General features: G+C 44.5%; 1 protein-coding gene across 3 annotated transcripts in view; it reads left to right on the top strand.

Moving 5' to 3' along the window:
- Positions 1-14,827, top strand: part of LOC125457606 (ephrin type-A receptor 3) — a 340,233-nt gene that overhangs the window by 186,036 nt on the left and 139,370 nt on the right. The window lies entirely within an intron of this gene.

Here is a 14,827-nt window from a genome sequence, read left to right as displayed (position 1 = left end):
CATGTATGCACCCTCAAATTTCTGTGACCATATACATGTCCAGCAGTCTCTTAAATGACCCCAATGACCTTGCTTCCACAACTGCTGCTGGCAACGCATTCCATGCTCTCACAACTCACTGCGTAAAGAACCTGCCTCTGACATCCCCTCTATACTTTCCACCAACCAGCTTAAAACTATGACCCCTCGTGCTAGCCATTTCTGCCCTGGGAAATAGTCTCTGGCTATCAACTCTATCTATGCCTCTCATTATCTTGTATACCTCAATTAGGTCCCCTCTCCTGCTCCTTTTCTCCAATGAAAAGAGACTGAGCTCAGTCAACCTCTCTTCATAAGATAAGCCCTCCAGTCCAGGCAGCATCCTGGTAAACCTCCTCTGAACCCTCTCCAAAGCATCCACATCTTTCCTATAATAGGGCGCCCAGAACTGGACGCAGTATTCCAAGTGCGGTCTAACCAAAGTTTTATAGAGCTGCAACAAGATCTCACGACTCTTAAACTCAATCCCCCTGCAAATGAAAGCTAAAACGCCATATGCTTTCTTAACAACCCTGTCCACTTGGGTGGCCATTTTAAGGGATCTATGTATCTGCACACCAAGATCCCTCTGTTCCTCCACGCTGCCAAGAATCCTATCCTTAATCCTGTACTCAGCTTTCAAATTCGACCTTCCAAAATACATCACCTCGCATTTATCCAGGTTGAACTCCATCTGCCACCTCTCGGCCCATCTCTGCATCCTGTCAATGTCCCGCTGCAGCCTACAACAGCCCTCTACACTGTCAACGACACCTCCGACCTTTGTGTCGTCTGCAAACTTGCTGACCCATCCTTCAATTCCCTCGTCCAAGTCATTAATAAAAATTACAAACAGTAGAGGCCCAAGGACAGAGCCCTGTGGAACTCCACTCACCACTGACTTCCAGGCAGAATATTTTCCTTCTACTACCACTCGCTGTCTTCTGTTGGCCAGCCAATTCTGTATCCAAGCAGCTAAGTTCCCCTGTATCCCATTCCTCCTGACCTTCTGAATGAGCCTACCATGGGGAACCTTATCAAATGCCTTACTGAAGTCCATATACACCACATCCACAGCTCGACCCTCATCAACCTTTCTAGTCACAATGTCCAAATTTGCAATTGAATTCTAGTCACAATGTCCAAATTTGCAATTGAATGCGGGTCCTAATCCCACATCACAATGGGTGCAGTAGCTCTACACAGACTTTAACAGGATTGGCCACTGAGTGGTCGGAGGATGAGTTTGACATCCAATTAAGGATGGTGAGCATCTGTCACAGATGGAAAGCTAACTGCAGGCTCTGCGGCACAGGACAAGCTGTAGCTGGATTCAGTAGATAAGCGAAAAAGAGGGCACCTCTGTCATGTCTGCTCAATACTTATAAATTGTTTAAAATTAAAAATGGCCACAGCTGCCGGACTCTGGATATGGAGGGAGATCTCTTCTAGCCACAGCTGGAACCAAATGGGTTTGATAGGTTGGGTTGGGGGCTTAAATTATTTTGGAGTGCTGACCCCAGTCCCCAAATCTCCTATTTCCATTGCGTCCGCTGTACTGCGGATGTTCAGGGAGTGACACAGACCCACTGTCAAATTGCAGTCAGCAACAGTTTGTTTTGACGTTTTAAAATGAATTGAGAAACTACCCATTGCTTGTAGAAGGATATTAGGTAGCTGTTGTCCAACTGATCTGCTGTGGGTGGAGAACGACTCCATAGCAGTACCTCCCCTTGACCTGAGAGTCACTGGTCCATAATCACCAAGGTGCGATGCCACGAAGATTGCCGTACACAGGACCATGCTTCGTTCTGATGATATTATACCCTGACAACGCCCATGATGAGACCTATTGAGTGAAAGTGACCAACTGAGCAAAGTACTGAAGGATACTGAATCCTTGGACATTCTCAAAAAGGGTTGGTGCTTTGAGGAAAAATTGTAAAAGAAAGACGAGGAAAATTAAAGCAGAGATGAAACAAAAAAAAAGACAAACCAATTTGGGAGAAAAAAATGTGACAATATCAAACATGTGACAAAGCATGACTAATTGCTCGAACGTTGTTATTTGTCTGTTACATTAACAATAAGTTTCTCCTTACCATATAGTTTACTAAGTCTATCTCACAATTTGTTCGCTAATTGAAGTATCATTGCTTCCCTGTTATTTGCTATTCACTCAATAAGATTTCAATTTAACTCCAATAAAAGAATAGTCAGTCCCCTTGTGATAAGAATGTTGCTATAATTCATAACGTAAACAAAAAGCCATAAATACACTCCAAGCATATACTGCTCAATCGAATAAATCGTTGTGTTGGTTGAGTTCTTTGTGCTCCATCTCTCTCTCTCAAGACTGTATGCAACACAGGGTATTAGTTCTAAAAGGTATTGATTGGTAAAAACAAGACTTACTCGCTGAGGCATTAATATTTAATCAGTGTCTCCCATACAGGAGAAAGCAGTTTGGAGCCGTTTCAAGTTTTTGTGCAGTCAAGTGCTAAACCTTTGTGAGATCTTAGTTTAGTTTGCATAATTGATTAGTCTGACTTTGCTTGGATGAGGAGAGTTTTGATTGATGTGATCTGACTGGGACAATGAATTTATCGTCTGTTTTCGGAATTTAGAATTCACTGGCAAGTTGTCAGGGTTTTTTTTGAGATGTGCTGCTGCGGATACAGCGTTGTAGTCCTGATTGACTAGAGGTCACAGGGCATTGCAAAACTGAATACTTCCTTCTCTTATTCTGAACACAAAATCCACAGACCATTGTATCATTCAGCAGTCTATTTAAAGGCTAAAGAAGATTTATTCATCTGCTGTGCTAGAGATTTTTACATTGAAGCCTTCTCTGTTACAGAGGCCTATTAAGTCCCATTTGACTGGAGTGCAACTTAACTTCGATTGGAAAGTACCACCTCCCCTAAAGAAGAAAAACCACTTCATTTATTTCAATTCATTCATGATCCACCCTATTCCTTCTCATCGTTATAAGTACAAAACAACACTGCAAGTTGAGCATGCTGCAAAACTGTTTCAACTTCACACTGATTCAGTCATGAGAGCATGATATGATGATTAGGTCACAGGGCCTAGTAATTCAAAGGCCCACACTAATGCTGTGGGGAATGGGTTCCTAATCCAATATGGCAGCTGGTGAGGTTTAAATTCAATTAGCACATGTGGAACACACAGTTATTTTCAACAAAGGTGACCATGCTGACCATTATCATCTGTTGTAAATTATCCATCTGGTTCAGTAATGTCCTTTAGCGAAGGAAGTCCACTGTGGGTCTGGCCTACATGTGATACCAGCAATGCAGTTGACTCTGAAATGGCCTCTGCTCAAGCCTCATGAGTTAACAAATGCTTGCTTTGCCAGCAACACCCACATCTGTCAAAAAAAAAGATACAGCTTATGGAGTCTTAAGTTGCAAACCAAAAAGTTGAAAGGTCTCTGAAGAAGATCAGAATGGTATGTTCTATTTAAGGAGCTCATGTCCCTTCACCAGGTATGTATTTAGGTAGGAACTCCATGTTTAGACTGTACATTGTATCAGCAGCGTAGGTGTGAATTAAAATTGAACAACAATATTTTATATACAGTGCGGTTATGGGTCTAAGTCTAATTTCTAATGTTCCTTCATTGTTGGTACCTTCTTGCAGAAGGATGTTGAAAGCTTTTATTCAATAAATTAGACATTGACTCATATGATAACTAAGGAAGAGTTGAAGGATAGAAATACATAGAATTTTGCCAGAAGTACCCCATTTGTCTCTGCAGGATGCACTTATCTTTCTGTTCCAGACACACATTCATCTAACCCTATCAGCATATTGTTTTAGTCCTTTCTCCTTTGTGTGGTTATGTGTTTGTGTGGATGACCAGGAATCTCTCTTGTTGTTGTTACTGTCAGCCATTAGTATGTGTTGGATGGATTTACAAGTTGACAGTCAACTTGTATGGCCTTTTTATGAATGCCTGTTTTTTTGGGCCATCAAGTTTTGGACTGGGACTTGATCTCGGAACTTGTAGCTCAGAGACAAGGACGCAACCCACTTCGTCAAAAGATCTCTTTTTAAGCAAGCAATATATCAAAAACCCTGTCACTAAGGTTGACTGATAAATGTTGCTTCACCTGATAATATGTAAGTGGTAAATTATCTGTACCCACTGTAAACTGAGGTAACATATTATTTTGACCTTCATTCATCTGTTTAATAATATCAAGCTTAGTAACATGTATCTTGCAAATACATAGCAATGTTATCAGCATCTTTGAAATGGAGAAATCAGAAAATGAAATTGGTGTCCAACAACAGACCCCAGGTTATGCTTCCCACTGAGAGCATCGAATTTAGGTTACAATCTCAGACAAGACCCCCTGAGTTTGGTTACGAACCTGGATGAGACCATTGTATTCTGAGAGACCTGGAAAGAGAATCGGGTATTTTTTTTGTTTAAAAGTTCAAGATCCCAGGTAGTTACTAAAAGAATAAAGTCAGAAGCATTCACAAATTTGAATAAACTTACAAAATTGCAAGTGTGAATCAAGCCAAACAGCTTTTACTTTAATATACAAACTTAACATGAAGTAAGTATGAGTGACAGACAAACAATGAATGAATATCCCTCGGAGCTCCTCAGATAACAGATATGGTCAAGACAGAGCCTATGGTCTTCTCAGTAATACGCCTAGATTCAAGTGACAGTGCTGGTCACTAAATCGCAATAAAACTAAGCTGGCGCTGCCCTGGGTTCATTTGAGCTCCAATACCTGTCCCTCGCAAATGCTGCCTGGGGGCTTCTTTCATCTTCAGCTGTGCTGAGTGATCAGTGACTCCCAGGACTTCTCCCGAGTCCTAAAGAGTGACCTCCAGCCATTTTTTCCACAGTTTCTTTCAAACCCCGACAATCCAGAGACTGCTAACATCAACACCTCGACAGGCTGGAACATCTTTTCATTCATCCCAAGCTCATGAATGAACAGCAACCTGAAAGTGGTAAACTTCTGTTTCAGAAACAAAAAAACAGAGTAGCTGGAAAAGCTCAGCAAGTCTGACAGCATCTGTGAAGAAAAATCAGAGTTAATGTTTCAGGTCTGGTGACTCTTTGTCAGAACTGATGGTAGCTAGGAATATGTCGGTTTACATGCATAAGAATTGCGGGGGAGGGGTGTTAGGGAGTAAACGATAGGTGGGGATTATGCCCAGAGAGAGAAGGGCATTTGGACAGACAAAGGAGCTAATAACAATCTGGCTGGGAGGGTGAATAGCTGTTAATGGAGACTGTTAGTGGCTAACAATAGGTGGTGTGTAATGGCAGACTGTGAGATAACAAGGCCTGGTGTGTGGGGAAAGGGGACTGGGACACAGGACAGTTCAGGCTTTAAAATGATTGAACTTGATATTGTGTCTGGAGGGCTGCAACATCTCCAAGTGAAAAATGAGGTGTTGTTTTTCCACCTTGAACATTCTGTTTCAACTGCTCCTGACTCATGTGGAGTCACCTTCTTTGGCTCAGTCTCATTGGTTTAAGATTAATGTTGAAGTGCAGTTCAATGACCTTTGAACTGTTTCAAGTGACCTGTCAAGAGTCTCTCAGAAAGCCTCTCAGTTGTTCCTAAGCACGATCGAAAGTAGCAACCATTCTGTGACATAATTTTCAAAGCTAACTAGCTCTCCAGAACTGCAGACCTTAGAATGTATGTTGACGCACAGAAACACAAAAATGGATTTGGCATGTTGAGTTTTCTGGTCATTAATCTATAATTTTCATTTAAATTTGGCTCCAGCTGTCTCATAATTTGGCTCAAATCACTGAGAAGTGGCCTAGTGTCAAACAACTCATTTGGAAACAGCAGTGAATGTCACCTTTTAAATTTAAAAATAACTTCTGTCAGTAATAGTGTTTAAGACAAAGCATATGACCAATACCTGTTCATTGGTACCTGGCAATGCTGTCCTGTAGCTTTTGATGTAAGATGTAAAACATTTCTAAAGTGACAGTAGACAATGTAAATCAATTGATCTCACAATACACACACAGACTGGAGAACACTAAAGCACACTACTTTTCAAAGGCATGTTCATACGTTTTGGTAACAAATGACTGGGGGAGTGGAGGAGCTGTGCGTTATAAAAGGTAATGATTTTTAGAGTTAATATTGAAATGCATTGATCTCCACAACATCTGATTCATGGTCTTTTGGTTGAGAAACAGTTTGCCTTACTCCAGATCCTGATGCAGTCAGATATGATCTCTCTGGTTCCTGATAGATGTAATTATGCCTAAACAGTTAAAATTAATGATGTACTAAAATGGTGCTACTGCTGAGATATGCCCCTATTCCTGGCAACAATGCCATCTTAGAACCACAGTCATGCACCTGGCTGAGGATTGGCAGCTTGGAAGTGCCCTTAACCCTGCATGTCATGGGTCAGCATGCGCTGACCACTTCTCACAGCACATCCATTTGACACTTCTTGCACATAAAACTGCACGTTCATGCACTTATCACTGTTTAGTACCAGACCACACAGCTCACCTGCCCTTAGTCACAGCCCATCTTACAACCCTCCTCAAGGCCTCTTGGGGTGCACTGGTAGTGCCCCTCCCTGTGAGCCAGGAGGCCTGCATTCAAGTTCCTTCTGTTCTAGTCGAGTGTCATAACAAGTAGGAACAAGTTGATTTAAAGTGTCTACAACCATCTCAAAGTCACTGCACTTCTTTCCCCAACACCTCAAAACATGGACTTCCATTTGCAAGTGCCAAAAATGAACAAAAATCAAGCAAACACTAGCTGCATTTACCTCCCAGAACAGAAAGGAATAGCTTGCATGTTGAGCGCCATCCGTTTTACAGTCAGTAATTGATCACAAGCTCTGATCTACTGCAATCAGGTCCTATCTGGCTTGTAGTACCTGACGCTACTTCACTTAATCACATTCTAGGGGTTTTGTGTGTTTCCCTACTCACTGTCCTTAACTTCCTTGAATGGCTGCTCCTGGTGTCCCAGTTCACCAGCATCCATTACATCCAGCAGGTCTGGGAGCATCTGTGAAGAAAAGATCAGTGTTAATGATTATTGGTCTGGTGACTGTTCCAGACCTGCAATGTTAACTTTGATTATTTTCTTCACAGATGCTGCCAGATGTGCTGAGCTTTTCCAGCAACTTCTGTTTTTGTTCCTGATTTACAGCAACCTCTGATCTTTTGGTTTTTATCCATTACATCCCCTCTTTCCCTGCTGCAGCATACTAGGATTATGTGGTGCACCCTGACTGGAGTGCAATGCAAGGCTGCACCAGGATGATCCAAGCAGTGGAACTTCATTTTCTGTAAACTTATCATCTGCTTCACCATAGCCCTTGCTGAAGAATGGACCTGCATTGTATTGACACTCTGCCTCAGTCAGGCCACTCTGTAATGGAGTCATCGCCATGGTCATAGTAAGTTGCCCTAGAAATCTGGTAACCATCCTTATAACTATCTGGACTCTCTACTGCAGCAGGACCATGAGCTCTCAAGGATCTAGGTATCATGGCAGCTCCCAAGATAGCAGGTGCAAACAGCCAAGAAGCCATGTCAATGACCACAGATGACACACACGTTCGTGTAATGGAATCCCTTTCCTACTGATGAATTCAGCCACGTTATGTTATGGCCCTGTCAACATGCTGTGTGTACAGTCGATTGAGCCCTGCACCTGGGAGATGTCAGTTATATTTCTAAAACCTAGGACCAAGTGTGCCCTGTACTACAGATAATAGACAGGCCTTGAACTCAGCACAGAAAGGAGAATTATTCCGGTCTTAAACCACCAGTGGTTGCTAACTAAAAGATATGGCTTGCTGGTATCAGTTATGTCTGAAAATTTGACATTGAGGAATATTTTTGTGTGAGAAAATGTTCTTTTTTTGCTGGGAACTGTATGGATGTTGTGTGGGGAAATAATATCATGATAAATTGTTTAAGGGTAAAACAGTAGCTGCAGCCAGACTTGAAATCAGTGGCAAGAAACTTTAGTTGTGATAGGTAGCTTTTAAATAGTGAGTTCACTCTCCGCAGTGTTCATTTTGATGAAGTCATGACCCTTTTGTACAAGCAGCTTGTTAAAAATTGAGACCAGTCATGAAGATGCATTAGCATATTGTATCTGCTGTTGAATACACCAAGGAGAAGCAGATAAATGTGAAAATACTAGGGATGAAGGATAAATCCTTCGGGATTCCATAGATGGCAAGAACTAAGGAAAAGCTATTGCATTCATTGACAGATGTCAACTAAACAATATTTCTCGATTTACCTTGTTAGTTCTTTTACTTTGTTCAACTTAGGTGCTATTCACTTGCACTTCTCACCCAGAGGTAAAAAACAATTTCAGCAAAGTCGCCCTCTCAGTGAAAAAGTTTCCTGTACAGTCAGCAAGTTGATGTGGTTATGTCATAAAAATCATGATGGCAGTGCATCTTCCCACATAGAAACTCAATCAGATTTTGCAGATTTTGACAGAAACAAGAGAATCTTTATCAGTAATAAAAAAAACTTGCAGATTATGCAAATAGGCAGATTCTGAAGATTACATACATAAATGTGTACATAATATGACATTGTACAGAGATACTGTGACTACTTACATTGCACAATGTCAAGCATTAAAAAATTATCTGGTATCTTGCTGAGTCTAGATGTAAGTCAGGATCTAACTAATTCGAAATAACTTTGAAAATGTCACTGGACAAGACTAAACTCCAAATTTATCCAAACGATTTTAAGAGATTAAGAGCTAACAAGGTGTAGAGCTGGATAAACACAGTAGGCCAAGCAGCATCAGAGGAGCAGGAAAGCTGACATTTCGGGTCTGGACCCTTTTTGAAGAAGGGCCCAGACCCAAAACCTCAGCTTTCCTGCTTCTCTGATGCTGCCTGGCCTGCTGTGTTCATCCAGCTCTACACCTTGTTGTCTCAGATTCTCCAGCATTGGCAGTTCTCACTATCTCTGAATCAATTTTAAAAGGTTTTTTTTTAAAATGACAGTGCTCCGCTGTCCACATGGTAAAGGTCAAACCTCAAGTTAACTCAGAGGCTGACCATGACCCCTTACTCTCTCTGTAGAAAGTTGAATCTTTTGAGGCCAATTTTAAGCCATGTGATTTTTCTTACTCTTGTCAGGAAGATCGCTGACCTGAAATGTTAACTGTTTCTTGTCTCCACAGTTGCAGCTTTACCAGCTGTGCGTTACCAGCTGATGCAGCATTTTGCTTCTATATTTTCAGAGTGTATGGATTTAAAATATTTTCAGTCAGAGATTTGGACAGTGAAAAATATCTTCCGTGAGTTGATAAATAAGTTTTTTCACGAGGAAGGGGTTTGATATATTCCTAACTAACAATTATCTCTTGTCTGCCTTCAGATTGTCGCCAACCCTTAATGTTTTGAGGCTTCAATGAGGCCTAGCTGTTGTTCTCCCTTTAGTCCCACACTCAATGGCTGTTAAATCACATGTGAACATTGACAATGAGTGTTAGCAGGCTATCCATTTACGATGAGCACTATAACTCAGTTGCATTATTTGCTCAATTGTTATTCAGTACACAATCTCCAGTAAAGACTGCTGATACAGAGAGCCTAACTCATTTTCCCTGTAACCAAATGTTGCACTCTTTCACTGTTTTGGCTGGTTTGTACTGCCCACAGGCAGTATGTCAATTGAGCCACCAGGATGACTCATCTGCTTATGAATTCCTCTCTCTTTCTCCAGATCCACCGTTCTCCTGGCCTTACTCCCATCTCTCTACCCTCACTTTTCCTTCTGCCTTTGGTCTTGTGTTTAGTATTCAGCATCCAGACTGTTCCGGCACATGGTGCACATTTGTCTGTGGCCCTGACTTACTTAATATATGCAAATAGATGCTGACATACCTTTGGCCATTTTCTTTGTAACAAAATGTTGCATAGTGTGAAAGGTCAAGTTGTGTTAATGTTATTCATGCTCCAAGAAGTCAAGTATTTCATATGCTGTAATCAAAATGGTCTGCAAAGATCACAAATTGATTAAGGTACTTAAAATACACCAGGGATGGTTTAATGAAGAAAATAATGAAGTTCAATAATTACGTAAGTCATCAAATTCATGTTATTTTAAAAATCTGAGATCAAATGTCACTGTGAAATAGTGAGATTTATTAAGCCTTCTTTAAATAACACACGCTTATTTCTTTCCCTTCACTTAATAGCAGACATCAGCCATGTTTCCTAACAGCTCCAACTGGTGTTGGATCATGGTCTGATATAATTTATAATAATTGAGTTTCTCTACGATGGAAAGTGTAGATGTGGACAGGGTTGAACTTTCACCTCAGGATTGGGACAAAGGAGCTGTGACTGTAAACCTATCCCCAGTTGGTTTGGGGATAATGGGAACTGCAGATGCTGGAGAATCCAAGACAACAAAATGTGAGGCTGGATGAACACAGCAGGCCAAGCAGCATCTCAGGAGCACAAAAGCTGACGTTTCGGGCCTAGACCCTTCATCAGAGTTGGTTTGGGTTGTAGGAGAGGGGAGGAGAACAGTCACTGACCTGGAATATTGACCAGAGCACCCACTTAGCAAGGAAGCAAGTTCCCTGTCCTGCTAAGGACAGCGGGCGGGCTTTCAAAGCTGGAGAACCAATCAGATTTTCCAATTACAGAGCAGCACATAGCTGCAATAGAAAGTATGTAACGGGCAACGTGCCTCACCAGTATGGTGTCCTTTCAGACATTATTTCAAAATCATAATTAAAAAGTACCTAAAAAAGCAAACCTATCACTTTGATTGCTGGGGAACATGGAAGGAAACCTCTTTAAGAAGGCTACTTTTGCTGTACCCTCACTAAGACAGGTACAGTGGGCCTATAGGCCTGCCTAGAGGACAGACACCTTGGCATGCTAATGCTAGTTGCCTGCTTCCTGGCAGTTGGCCTGCCCCCAATCATGTCAGCCAACTGCCAAATTAACACCTCTAATCAGTACTTAACAAGGATCTTAATGAGAGATAATAGGAACTGCAGATGCTGGAGAATCCAAGATAATAAAATGTGAGGCTGGATGAACACAGCAGGCCCAGCAGCATCTCAGGAGCACAAAAGCTGATGTTTCGGGCCTAGACCCTTCATCAGAGAGGGGGATGGGGTGAGGGAACTGGAATAAATAGGGAGAGAGGGGGTGGCGGACCGAAGATGGAGAGAAAAGAACATAGGTGGGGAGGAGAGTATAGGTGGGGAGGTAGGGAGGGGATAGGTCAGTCCAGGGAAGACGGACAGGTCAAGGAGGTGGGATGAGGTTAGTAGGTAGATGGGGGTGCGGCTTGGGGTGGGAGGAAGGGATGGGTGAGAGGAAGAACAGGTTAGGGAGGCAGAGACAGGTTGGACTGGTTTTGGGATGCAGTGGGTGGAGGGGAAGAGCTGGGCTGGTTGTGTGATGTAGTGGGGGGAGGGGACAAACTGCGCTGGTTTAGGGATGCAGTTGGGGAAGGGGAGATTTTGAAACTGGTGAAGCCCACATTGATACCATTAGGCTGCAGGGTTCCCAGGCGGAATATGAGTTGCTGTTCCTGCAACCTTCGGGTGGCATCATTGTGGCAGTGCAGGAGGCCCATGATGGACATGTCATCTAAAGAATGGGAGGGGGAGTGGAAATGGTTTGCGACTGGGAGGTGCAGTTGTTTGTTGCGCACTGAGCGGAGGTGTTCTGCAAAGCGGTCCCCAAGCCTCCGCTTGGTTTCCCCAGTGTAGAGGAAGCCGCACCGGGTGCAGTGGATGCAGTATACCACATTGGCAGATGTGCAGGTGAACCTCTGCTTAATGTGGAATGTCATCTTGGGGCCTGGGATAGGGGTGAGGGAGGAGGTATGGGGGCAAGTGTAGCATTTCCTGCGGTTGCAGGGGAAGGTGCCGGGTGTGGTGGGGTTGGAGGGCAGTGTGGAGCGAACAAGGGAGTCACGGAGAGAGTGGTCTCTCCGGAAAGCAGACAGGGGTGGGTATGGAAAAATGTCTTGGGTGGTGGGGTCGGATTGTAGATGGCGGAAGTGTCGGAGGATGATGCGTTGTATCCGGAGGTTGGTGAGGTGGTGTGTGAGAACAAGGGGGATCCTCTTTGGGCGGTTGTGGCGGGGGCGGGATGTGAGGGATGTGTTGCGGGAAATGCGGGAGACGCGGTCAAGGGCGTTCTCGATAACTGTGGGAGGAAAGTTGCGGTCCTTGAAGAACTTGGACATCTGGGATGTGCGGGAGTGGAATGTCTTATCGTGGGAGCAGATGCGGCGGAGGCGGAGGAATTGGGAATAGGGGATGGAATTTTTGCAGGAGGGTGGGTGGGAGGAGGTGTATTCTAGGTAGCTGTGGGAGTCGGTGGGCTTGAAATGGACATCCTCCCACTTCCTACAGACTAAGGGGGTGGCCATGGGCACCCGCATGGGCCCCAGCTATGCCTGCCTCTTTGTAGGTTACATGGAACAGTCCCTCTTCCGCACCTACACAGGCCCCAAACCCCACCTCTTCCTCTGGTACATTGATGACTGTATCGGCGCCGCCTCTTGCTCCCCAGAGGAGCTCGAACAGTTCATCCACTTCACCAACACCTTCCACCCCAACCTTCAGTTCACCTGGGCCATCTCCAGCACACCCTCACCCCCTTGGACCTCTCAGTCTCCATCTCAGGCAACCAGCTTGTAACTGATGTCCATTTCAAGCCCACCGACTCCCACAGCTACCTAGAATACAGCTCAGCCCACCCACCCTCCTGCAAAAATTCTATCCCCTATTCCCAATTCCTCCGGCTCCGCCGCATCTGCTCCCACGATAAGACATTCCACTCCCGCACATCCCAGATGTCCAAGTTCTTTAAGGACAGCAACTTTCCTCCCACAGTTATCGAGAACGCCCTTGACCGCGTCTCCTGCATTTCCCGCAACACATCCCTCACACCCCGCCCCCGCCACAACCGCCCAAAGAGGATCGCCCTTGTTCTCACACACCACCCCACCAACCTCCGGATACAACGCATCATCCTCCGACACTTCCGCCATCTACAATCCGACCCCACCACCCAAGACATTTTTCCATACCCACCCCTGTCTGCTTTCCGGAGAGACCACTCTCTTGTGACTCCCTTGTTCGCTCCACACTGCCCTCCAACCCCACCACACCCGGCACCTTCCCCTGCAACCGCAGGAAATGCTACACTTGCCCCCACACCTCCTCCCTCACCCCTATCCCAGGCCCCAAGATGACATTCTACATTAAGCAGAGGTTCACCTGCACATCTGCCAATGTGGTATACTGCATCCACTGTACCCGGTGTGGCTTCCTCTACATTGGGGAAACCAAGCGGAGGCTTGGAGACCACTTTGCAGAACACCTCCGCTCAGTTCGCAACAAACAACTGCACCTCCCAGTCGCAAACCATTTCCACTCCCCCTCCCATTCTTTAGAATGACATGTCCATCATGGGCCTCCTGCGGTGCCACAATGATGCCACCCGAAGGTTGCAGGAACAGCAACTCATATTCCGCCTGGGAACCCTGCAGCCTAATGGTATCAATGTGGACTTCACCAGTTTCAAAATCTCTCTTTCCCCAACTGCATCCCTAAACCAGCCCAGTTCGTCCCCTCCCCGCACTGCACCACACAACCAGCCCAGCTCTTCCCCTCCACCCACTGCATCCCAAAACCAGTCCAACCTGTCTCTGCCTCCCTAACCTGTTCTTCCTCTCACCCATCCCTTCCTCCCACCCCAAGCCGCACCCCCATCTACCTACTAACCTCATCCCACCTCCTTGACCTGTCCGTCTTCCCTGGACTGACCTATCCCCTCCCTACCTCCCCACCTATACTCTCCTCCCCACCTATGTTCTTTTCTCTCCATCTTCTGTCCGCCTCCCCCTCTCTCCCTATTTATTCCAGTTCCCTCACCCCCATCCCCCTCTCCGATGAAGGGTCTAGGCCCGAAACGTCACCTTTTGTGCTCCTGAGATGCTGCTGGGCCTGCTGTGTTCATCCAGCCTCACATTTTATTATCAAGGATCTTAATGAGCCCAGTTTCTTGCCTGCCTTGTGGGAAGGGGTAGCCTACGCAGGCCCTGCATGGTTGTCAGCCCAAAAAGCTGACCGTTTGGAGTAGACTTTAAAGGCTGGCACATTGGCCAACCTCATTGTTTTTGAGACCTGCCTAGTTCGGGGTCCTGATATGGGCAGAACCTAAAGATTCAGCCTGTGTTATAAGTAGCGAGTGATGAATCACTTGCAGCCAAATTGAGTGCGTCGTGTAATATATCAGTCTGCCTCACAGGGGGATCAAAGTAAGTAACTGTCAACTGGAAATCTCAATCTCACTTGTAAGGCCTCACTGGCGTTTTGTGCTATAGGTTCCCCATGGCCATGCTTCTATCCTGAGCCTCATTTGGGAAAGAGAGAGTAAATAGTCTTTGAAGTTTGACAAATGGCGAGGCATTATTTAAGAACATACAGGTCGACTGAAGCTGAGCTCCCCTGTTTTTCTTATTTTCATCTGAGTAAAGTCACAATGATGAGAGCATTACATTGGGTTCAGTTCAATAACAGAATGAATGCTACTTTTTGTCTGGTTGTAAAACTCTCCGTTTCTCCGAAACCATTATTTCCAGAAGAGTCAGATACTTGAAAAATGAAAATAAACTCTCACTTGTGATCATCTCAAGTGTCTGTGTCATTTAAAAATCAAACTAGAGTTAACTCCCTTTTGGAGTGTCACATCTTAATAATGTCGCACTTCATATGCCGTGTCAAAA

The sequence above is a fragment of the Stegostoma tigrinum genome, chromosome 14, assembly GCF_030684315.1.
Source record: "Stegostoma tigrinum isolate sSteTig4 chromosome 14, sSteTig4.hap1, whole genome shotgun sequence".
NCBI classification, from domain to species: Eukaryota; Metazoa; Chordata; class Chondrichthyes; order Orectolobiformes; family Stegostomatidae; genus Stegostoma; species Stegostoma tigrinum.
Note: the sequence above shows the minus strand (reverse complement) of the source record. Positions and strands in the feature narration are given on the sequence as shown.